The sequence below is a fragment of the Arachis ipaensis genome, chromosome B4 (assembly GCF_059453495.1).
Source record: "Arachis ipaensis isolate K30076 ecotype BB chromosome B4, ASM5945349v1, whole genome shotgun sequence".
Lineage (NCBI taxonomy): Eukaryota > Viridiplantae > Streptophyta > Magnoliopsida > Fabales > Fabaceae > Arachis > Arachis ipaensis.
The window spans coordinates 72,142,137-72,151,722 of record NC_142439.1 but is presented as its reverse complement, the minus strand read 5'-3'; the positions used below and the strand labels follow the sequence as shown (position 1 = coordinate 72,151,722).

Here is a 9,586-nt window from a genome sequence, read left to right as displayed (position 1 = left end):
GAGCGAGGCTGCGCAGGCAGGCACAGAGTAGGCCGCATCACATCAGGAGGCTCCGCCTCAGATTTAGGCTATAGACCCAGAGATCCCTATCCAGTTTGCACCTCCTCTACAGCAGGCAGATCCTCAGACCGCCACCACAGAGACTCCAGCTACCCGTCCTTCCAGTGATGACACCCCTTCATACCCTGCTTGAGTGAGCATCAGGGACGATGCTTCATTTTAAGTGTGGGGAGGTCGCCATCTCTGGCGTATTTTTTTTGGTGAACCACTACAGACTCTTTTTATTTTATTTTGCTATTTTTCTGTATTTTTCTCTTTATTTTTATTTTTATCTCTCAGTACTTATATATTGCCATTTTCATGTATTTATACTCTATTTTCTGCATTTTGCATTTTCAGTTCATATTTTAGCCATTTAGCTTAGTTGCAATTCTAACTTATTAGTTATAGAAATTGTGGATTAATTAGTATAGTTTACCCTTTTTAGCATAAGATAGCTTAGTTTATATTGAAAATATAAAAAGGAAGTAAACTAGGAACTTGAACATAATAGAAACAATTCACACACCTTGTGTATATAGCATTACATGTTAGTTAGTTAACAACATTTCATCAAGGAGGAACACTAGAACTTTAAAGCCACCTTAAGTTTTACATTGAGAATAATGGGAACTTTTAATTTTACTTGCATGACATACATAACTGATATATGATTTTTGAGTTAGAGAACACACAGCTTGCGAGTTTTGAGCTGAATTGTATGGTTACATTCAAACCATACAATTTTATTCCTGTGTGTTCCACCCTTCTTATTTATTCTGGTGTTCTTTATTTTGTTTTAATCTATATGTCCGATTATAGAATAGAAATACATACCAAGAGAGTGATTGAGGCCATTGTTTAATTTTAGCTCACTTATCCCAAATTAGCCTACCCTTTACATTACCCTTGTTAACCCCCTTGAGCCTTTAAATCCCCTCTTATTCTATAAGCCACAATACTAGCCTTAAGCAGAAAAACAAAATAAAAATCCCAAGTTGAATCTTTGGTTAGCTTAAGATAGAAAGTGTGTAATTGTTTAAGTATGGGAAACCTATTGGGAACATGGATGATAAAAACAAAAGGTAGAAAAGTTGAAAAGAATAAAATTGTTCAAATAAAAATTTTGGGAAGCATGCTCATGTAAAATCAAATAATTGAATTACCATGTGCAATAAAAAAAATGTTATTTTTCAATATTTGAATAAAGGGGATACAAAAGAATTCCCCAATTGCAAAATAAATGCACATGGGACAAAAGTTAGAGTATGAGCATGTAACATCAAAAGTGGAAAAAAGTGGGGAAATAGGTAAAGAAGTTTTTCTTTACAAAGTATGTATGTTAGGTGAGATCTTAGACTAATCAAGGATTCACTTAATTAGCTCACTTAGCCTTATACATATACCTTTACCTTTACCTTGGCCCCATTACAATCTTAATTAAAGACCTCATGACTTTTGTATGCCTATATTCTATAATTGTTGATTGGTTAGATGAAGAACAAAGTTATAGAAATGAAGGATAAAAAGAAGAATAGAGTGATTAACCCAATAAACACTGAGTGACTAGAGAGTAAACACAAAATCCAGTGAGGGTTCAATAGCTCATTAACATATATCTCTGCTTGAATTATTAATTGTCTTGCAAGTTTATAAAATGTTTTTCTCTCCCATCTCAACTGTAAAAGTGCTTTATCATTATCTAAAGTTTGGCTATGTATATATATATATATATGATTCCTTGAGAATGTGAATTAATTCAACTACATGTAAGCTTTATATACAAGTGAATAACAATTAAGAATTGCATGATGCATCTAGGTAGTTGCATTTAGAATAGATTGCATTGCATGAGACTCCACCACTTTAACCTTACCTTACTCTTTATCTTGGACTTAGCATGAGGACATGCTATTGTTTAAGTGTGGGGAGGTTGATAAACCCATATTTTAAGATATATTTTGTGCTTAATCTGAGTGATTTGTTCAATCCTTCACCCACTTATTCATATTAATTGCATGGTTTTACTTTCCCTTCCTTATTATGTGATGTATGTGAAAAACATGTTTTCTATGCTTAAAAATAATTATTTTGATTTCCCTTTATTTCCATTCGATGCCGTGATTCGTGTGTTGAGTAGTTTCAGATCTTCTAAGGCAGGAATGACTTAAAGCATGGAAAGGAAACATACAAAAATGGAAGAAAAGCACAAAACAGAGTTTTTGAAGAAACTGGCAGCCACGCGATCGCATGGGCGACGCGGCCGCATGCCAGCGCGAAAAGGCATTGACGCGGCCGCATGACTGACGCGACCACGCACCTCGAGCGAAACACATATGACGCGGTCGCATGACTGACGCGACCGCGTGACAAGAAAAACTCCGAATGACGCGACCGCGTGACTGAAGAACTGAAGATTGATGGTTTAGAGGTTAGAGTAAACTCTCGTTGTAAGTATAGTTACTAAACCAAGCAATCAACCTTTCTTACAAAAATTTTTGGTTGTCACAAGTAACAAACCCCTTAAAATTGATAACCGAGTATTTAAACCTCGGGTCGTCTTTTCAAGGAACTGCAGGGAAGTATGTTCTTATTATTGGTTATAGAGATTGTAAATTGGGGTTTCAAGAATGAGGAACAAGTAACTTAATGGCGGGTAAATTAAATGGCAATTAAAATAAATAAATAACTGCAAAGAAAACTTTTGGCAAGGTATGAGAAATTGGAAGTCCAGACTTAGTTATTCTTATCAATAACAATGAAAGTTGAACCTTAATTCCACTTAGTCAACCTTTACTAAAGTAAAGGAAAGTCAAGGGACTAATTATTTTGATCTTCGAGTCCTATTTATTTCCTAAGAAAAGGTTGGGATTATTGAAGCTCAGTTCAATTAGCAAAGATAACAGTTATCAATTATATTGAGATAAGATAACTCTTGAGTTACTGCTTTCTTAACCAAGACCAAAAGAGGAAAAAGTAAATTTGCTGGAATAAAAATACCTTCAGATGTAAAGCAACAATAGCATAAATTAAAGAAAGAAATCATGAATTGAAATACCTCAAATAACATTAATAAGGGAAATTATAATCTAACATGAAGAGTTCATAAACTAAATTGGAAGAATAAATAAAAATAAAGAACCTGGGATTGAAAGTTACTCCTAAAACTAAGAGAAGTCCTAAATCCTCAGAGAGAGAGAGGAAAGTACCTCTCTCAAAACTAGATCTAAAACATGAGAAGTAACTAAATTCGCGAACTCTCTCTGAATGGATGCATTCCCCCACTTTATAGCCTCTACTCTGTGTGTTCTGGGCTGAAAACTGGGTCAAAAGCAGCCCAGAAATCGCCCCCTGCGATTTCTGTTACGTCCAGGTCGCGGGCAAGTGACGCGGAGGCGTCGTCCATGCGGCCGCGTGGGTTGAGGTTCGCAGATGCGATGCGGACGCGTCATTCACGCGTTCGTGTCGCCTAACTTCGAGGCAGTGATGAGCGGATAATTTATACGCTTTTTGGCATTGTTTTTAGTATGTTTTTAGTAGAATCTAGTTACTTTTAGGGATGTTTTTATTAGTTTTTATGTTAAATTCACTATGAGTTTGTGTATTTTTCTGTGATTTCAGGTATTTTCTTGCTGAAATTGAGGGACTTGAGGCAAAATCAGATTCAGAGGTTGAAGAAGGACTGCTGATGCTGTTGGATTCTGACCTCCCTGCACTCAAAGTGGATTTTCTGGAGCTACAGAATTCAAAATGGTGCGCTTTTAATTGCGTTGAAAAGTAGACATCCAGGGCTTTCCAGCAATATATAATAGTCCATACTTTGGCCGAGTTTAGATGACATAAAAGGGCGTTGAACGCCAGTTCTACGCTGCTGTCTGGAGTTAAACGCCAGAAACACGTCACAAGCCAGAGTTGAACGCCAGAAATACGTTACAAACTGGCGTTCAACTCCAAGATTGACCTCTACACGTGTAACATTCAAGCTCAGCCCAAGCACACACCAAGTGGGCCCCAGAAGTGGATTTATGCATCAATTACTTACTTTTGTAAACCCTAGTAACTAGTTTAGTATAAATAGGACTTTTTACTATTGTATTAGACATCTTTTGATCATTTTTAGATCTCTAGACCTCCATAGGAGGCTGGCCACTCGGCCATGCTTACCCTATATTCACTTATGTATTTTCAAACGGTAGAGTTTCTGCACTCCATAGATTAAGGTGTGGAGCTCTGTTGTTCCTCATGAATTAATGCAAAGTACTACTATTTTTCTATTCAATTCAACTTATTCCGCTTCTAAGATATTCATTCGTACTCTGATGCGCATAAACTTGTTATGCTACGATTTAGGAAATTGCACGATCGGCAAAATTCCTTCCGGCAAGTGCACCGGTTATCGTCAAGTAAAAACTCACAATAGAGTGAGGTCGAATCCCACAAGGATTGGTTGAGTGAGCAATTCAGATTAGAAGTGTGTTCTAGTTGAGCGGAATCAAGATTTAGATGAGAATTGCAGAATGTAAAATTGGCGGGAAAAGTAAATGACAAGAAATTGAAATGGCGGAATCTTAAATTGCATGAATTAAAGAGCATAAGCTAAATTGCTGAAATTAAAAGGGAATGGGGGTGATTGCATGAATTTAGTTGCAGAATGTAAAGAGAAAGTGGAAATCAGAAATGGGGAATTCATTGGGTTATAGGAGATATTGAGATCTCCGAATCAAAACATGTTTATCTCTTCCTCAACCAATGCGTTCATTGAATTTTGCTTGGCAATCTTATATGATTGGATCCCAATCCCTTGGCTCACCAATTCTCTCTAAATACAAACAAATTCCCAATCCCTTGGTTTAAATGTTCATAAGAAGAGATGATGCTCGATCACTGATTATACCACACAGTTTCATGAACCACAATTTGGTAGGATTACATGTCACAATATCCATCCAAACCCCAATCCAATTCACTGTGAGAAAGCTTCTCTAGCATGAATCCTCCATTCCTTTCCCAAGGTTCCGAAGGATTCCAATTATGGGTAGTTTCTTTCCCAAGACAACTACCCAATGGAATTAGATCGAGAAGCTTTCTAACAAAATTCAAGAGAAAAGATTGAAGAAGAAGATAAACTATTATTGATTCATTGAATTACAATAGAGCTCCCTAACCCAATGAAAGGGGGTTTAGTGAGTCATAGCTCTGAATTCAATTACAAAGATATGAAAACTAGCTCCATGAAAAAGTAAAAGTCCTTCCTAACTTAAATTCTATCCTATTTATACACTTTCTATATTGAGCTTCTGTTGTGTTTCTTGGGCTTTGAGGCCTCTCCCTGCTTTCGTTTTGCCTTGGGTTTATGATCCATAATCTTGATGAGGCTGTTGATCCAAATTCTGTAACATTCATTGAGCCAACTTAGTGATAATCAAATAATGACACATGACTCAATAAATTGAAATTTCAGACTCATCAATCCTTCAGGCCCAATCCCATAAACCATGGAATTGGCTCCCTGGTGCACTTCCCATTTCTGGCGTTTAACCTCCAGTTTAAGGTTAAACTGGAGGTTAAACGTGGACATGCTTCCTGATTGGCATTCTCATTCTGGCGTTTAACCTCCAGTTTAAGGTTAAACTGGAGGTTAAACGTGGAAATGCTTCTTTGGTGAGACTTTCATTCTGGCGTTTAACCTCCAGTTTAAGGTTAAACTAGAGGTTAAACTTCAGTTTCAGCATTTCTTAGCCTTCATGATTCTGGCGTTTAAGCTCCAGTTTAGGCTTAAACTGGAACTTAAACTCCACATGTGATATTCAAGCTTCCTTTATTGACTTTGTTGCTTCCTTGCCTAGCCTCTTCTTCCCTGAAATCATCCAAACAATTGCATCAAAGTCTTGCAAAATTTCATGAGAAATCTTCCATTCATAGCATTCAAGTAATATAACTAAAAACTCATGGAATTTGCATCAAAATCATACTGTTTGGATGGTTCATTGCTTTGTTCTTCTTTTAACCATTCTTGGTTACTTTAAGCTCAAGAAAATGCATAAAACATCAAAAACTATCAAAAAAAATGCTAGTGAAACTAGCCTAAGATGCCTTGGCATCATACTCCAACATGAATGTGATGAACATGACAATCATCATCATTCCCTATGAACACGTGCCTGACAACCACTTCCGTTCTACCTTAGATTGAATGAGTATCTCCTGGATCTCTTAATCAGAATCTTCGTGGTATAAGCTAGATTGATGGCGGCATTCATGAGAGTCCAGAAAGTCTAAACCTTGTCTGTGGTATTCCGAGTAGGACTCTGGGATTGAATGACTGTGACGAACTTCAAACTCGCGAGTGCTGGGCGTAGTGACAGATGCAAAAGGAGGGTGAATCCTATTCCAGTATGATCGAGAACCTCAGATGATTAGCCGTGCTGTGACAGAGCATTTGGACCATTTTCACAAGAGGATGGGATGCAGCCATTGACAAGGGTGATGCCTCCAGACGATTAGCCATGCAGTGACAGCGCATCGGACCATTTTCCAGAGAGGATAAAAAGTATCCATTGACAACGGTGATGTCCTTACATAAAGCCAGCCATGGAAAGGAGTAGGACTGATTGGATGAAGACAGGAGGAAAGCAGAGATTCAGAGGGACGAAAGCATCTCTATACCTTTATCTGAAATTCTCACCAGTGATATACATAAGTATTTCTATCTTTATTTTCTGTTTAATTAGTATTATTTTCGAAAACTCCATAATCAATTATTATCCGCCTGACTGAGATTTACAAAGTGACCATAGCTTGCTTCAAGCCGACAATCTCCGTGGGATCGACCCTTACTCACGTAAGGTTTATTACTTGGACGACCCAGTGCACTTGCTGGTTAGTTGTATCGAAGTTGTGAATGGAAAACGATTTATTAAGACGTGCGTACAGAGTTTCTGGCACCGTTGCCTGAGATCACAATTTCGTGCACCAAGTTTTTGGCGCCGTTGTCGGGGATTGTTCGAGTTTGGACAACTGACGGTTCATCTTGTTGCTCAGATTAGGTAATTTTCTTTTTGTTTTATTTTCAAAAATATTTCTTCAAAAATTTTTCAAAAATTTTCTTCTTTGTTTTCGAAAAAATTTTTAAAAATAAATGTTTTCAAAAATATATTTTTCTTCAGAATTTTTAAGAATGAATTCTAGTGTTTCATGAAGCATGTTGAAGCCTGACTGGCTGTAAAGCCATGTCTAAATTCGTTTGAACTGAGGCTTCAACTAATCACTTCAATGCATGTAATTCCATACTAAAGCTTGGCTGGCTATTAAGCCATGCCAAACCCTCAGATTGGAGCTTTAGACTAAGATTGTAAGATTCCTGGAATTCATATTAAAAATTTTGGAATCCTTATTTTTATTTTCCAAATAATTTTCGAAAAATACAAAAAAAAATTAGAAAATCATAAAAATCAAAAAAATTTTGTGTTTCTTGTTTGAGTCTTGAGTCAATTTCAAGTTTGGTGTCAATTGCATGTTCATCTTGCATTTTTTCGAAAAATTCATGCATTCATAGTGTTCTTCATGATCTTCAAGTTGTTCTTGGTAAGTCTTCTTGTTTGATCTTGATGTTTTCATGTTTTGTGTCTTTTCTTGTTTTTCATATGCATTCTTGCATTCATAGTGTCTATACATGAAAAATTTTTAAGTTTGGGGTCTTGCATGTTTTCTTTGCATTAAAAATTTTTCAAAAATAAGTTCTTGATGTTCATCTTGACATTCAAAGTGTTCTTGGTGTTCATCTTGACATTCATAGCATTCTTGCATGCATTCATTGCTTTGATCCAAAATTTTCATGCATTGCATCATTTTCATGTTTTTCTCTCTCATCATTAAAAATTCAAAAAAAAATCAAAAAAATATCTTCCCCTTTTTCTCTCATAAATTTTCGAAAATTAGATTTGACTTTTTCAAAAATTTTTAAAATCTAGTTGTTTCTTATGAATCAAATCAAATTTTCAATTTAAAAATCTTATCTTTTTCAAAATCTTTTTCAAAAATCAAATCTATTTCATTTTTCTTATTTATTTTCGAAAATTTTAAAAATATTTTTCAAAAATCTTTTTCTTATCTTTATCTCCTAATTTTCGAAAATAACATCATCAATTAATGTTTTGATTCAAAAATTTCAAGTTTGTTACTTGCTTGTTAAGAAAGATTCAAACTTTGAGTTCTAGAATCATATCTTGTGATTTCTTGTGAATCAAGTCATTAATTGTGATTTTAAAAAAAATCAAATCTTTTTCAAAACTAATTTCAATCATATCTTTTAAAAAATATCTTCTTATCTTATCTTTTTCAAAAATTTGATTTTAAAATATCCTTTCTAACTTCTTATCTTCTTATCTTTTCAAAATTGATTTTCAAATTTGTTTCAACTAACTAACAAACTTTTTGTTTGTTTCTTATCTTTTTCAAAACTACCTAACTAACTCTCTCTCTCTCTAATTTTCGAAAATATCTTCCCTCTTTTTCAAAATTTCTTTTTAATTAACTAATTATTTTAATTTTTTATTTTAATTTTCGAAAAATTACTAACCTTTTTCAAAAACTATTTTCGAAAATCACTAACTCTTTTTCAAAAATTATTTTCGAAAATCCTCTTTCCCTCTCATCTCCTTCTATTTATTTATTCACATCTCATCCGAACCCTCTCTCTTTGAGTTTAGATTTTCTCTTCTTCTTTTCTTCTACTCACATAAGGGAACCTCTATACTGTGGTAAAAAGGATCCCTATTATTATTATTTTTCTGTTCCTTCTTTTTCATATGAGCAGGAGCAAAGACAAGAACATTCTTGTTGAAGCAGATCCAGAACCTGAAAGGACTCTGAAGAGAAAACTAAGAGAAGCTAAAATACAACAATCCAGAGATAACCTTACAAAAATTTTCGAACAGGAAGAGGAGATGGCAGCTGAAAATAATAATAATGCAAAGAGGATGCTTGGTGACTTTACTGCACCTAATTCCAATTTACATGGAAGAAGCATCTCCATTCCTGCCATTGGAGCAAACAATTTTGAGCTGAAACCTCAATTAGTTTCTCTGATGCAGCAGAACTGCAAGTTTCATGGACTTCCATCTGAAGATCCTTTTCAGTTCTTAACTGAATTCTTGCAGATATGTGATACTATTAAGACTAATGGAGTAGATCCTGAAGTCTACAGGCTCATGCTTTTCCCTTTTGCTGTAAGAGACAGAGCTAGAGTATGGTTGGACTCTCAACCTAAGGATAGCCTGAACTCTTGGGATAAGCTGGTCAAGGCTTTCTTAGCCAAGTTCTTTCCTCCTCAAAAGCTGAGTAAGCTTAGAGTGGATGTTCAAACCTTTAGACAGAAAGAAGGTGAATCCCTCTATGAAGCTTGGGAGAGATACAAAGAACTGACCAAAAAGTGTCCTTTTGACATGCTTTCAGAATGGACCATCCTGAACATATTCTATGATGGTCTATCTGAATTAGCTAAAATGTCCTTGGATACCTCTGCAGGTGGATCCATTCACTTAAAGAA

General features: G+C 35.4%; 1 non-coding gene across 1 annotated transcript; it reads right to left on the bottom strand.

The window, feature by feature from the left end:
- Positions 1–9,380: 9,380 nt before the first annotated feature.
- On the bottom strand, positions 9,381–9,488 carry LOC148567887 (small nucleolar RNA R71). The gene has a single exon (XR_015882085.1). It is a non-coding gene; the product is annotated as a small nucleolar RNA R71 (small nucleolar RNA).
- Between the last annotated feature and the right edge of the window lie 98 nt (positions 9,489–9,586).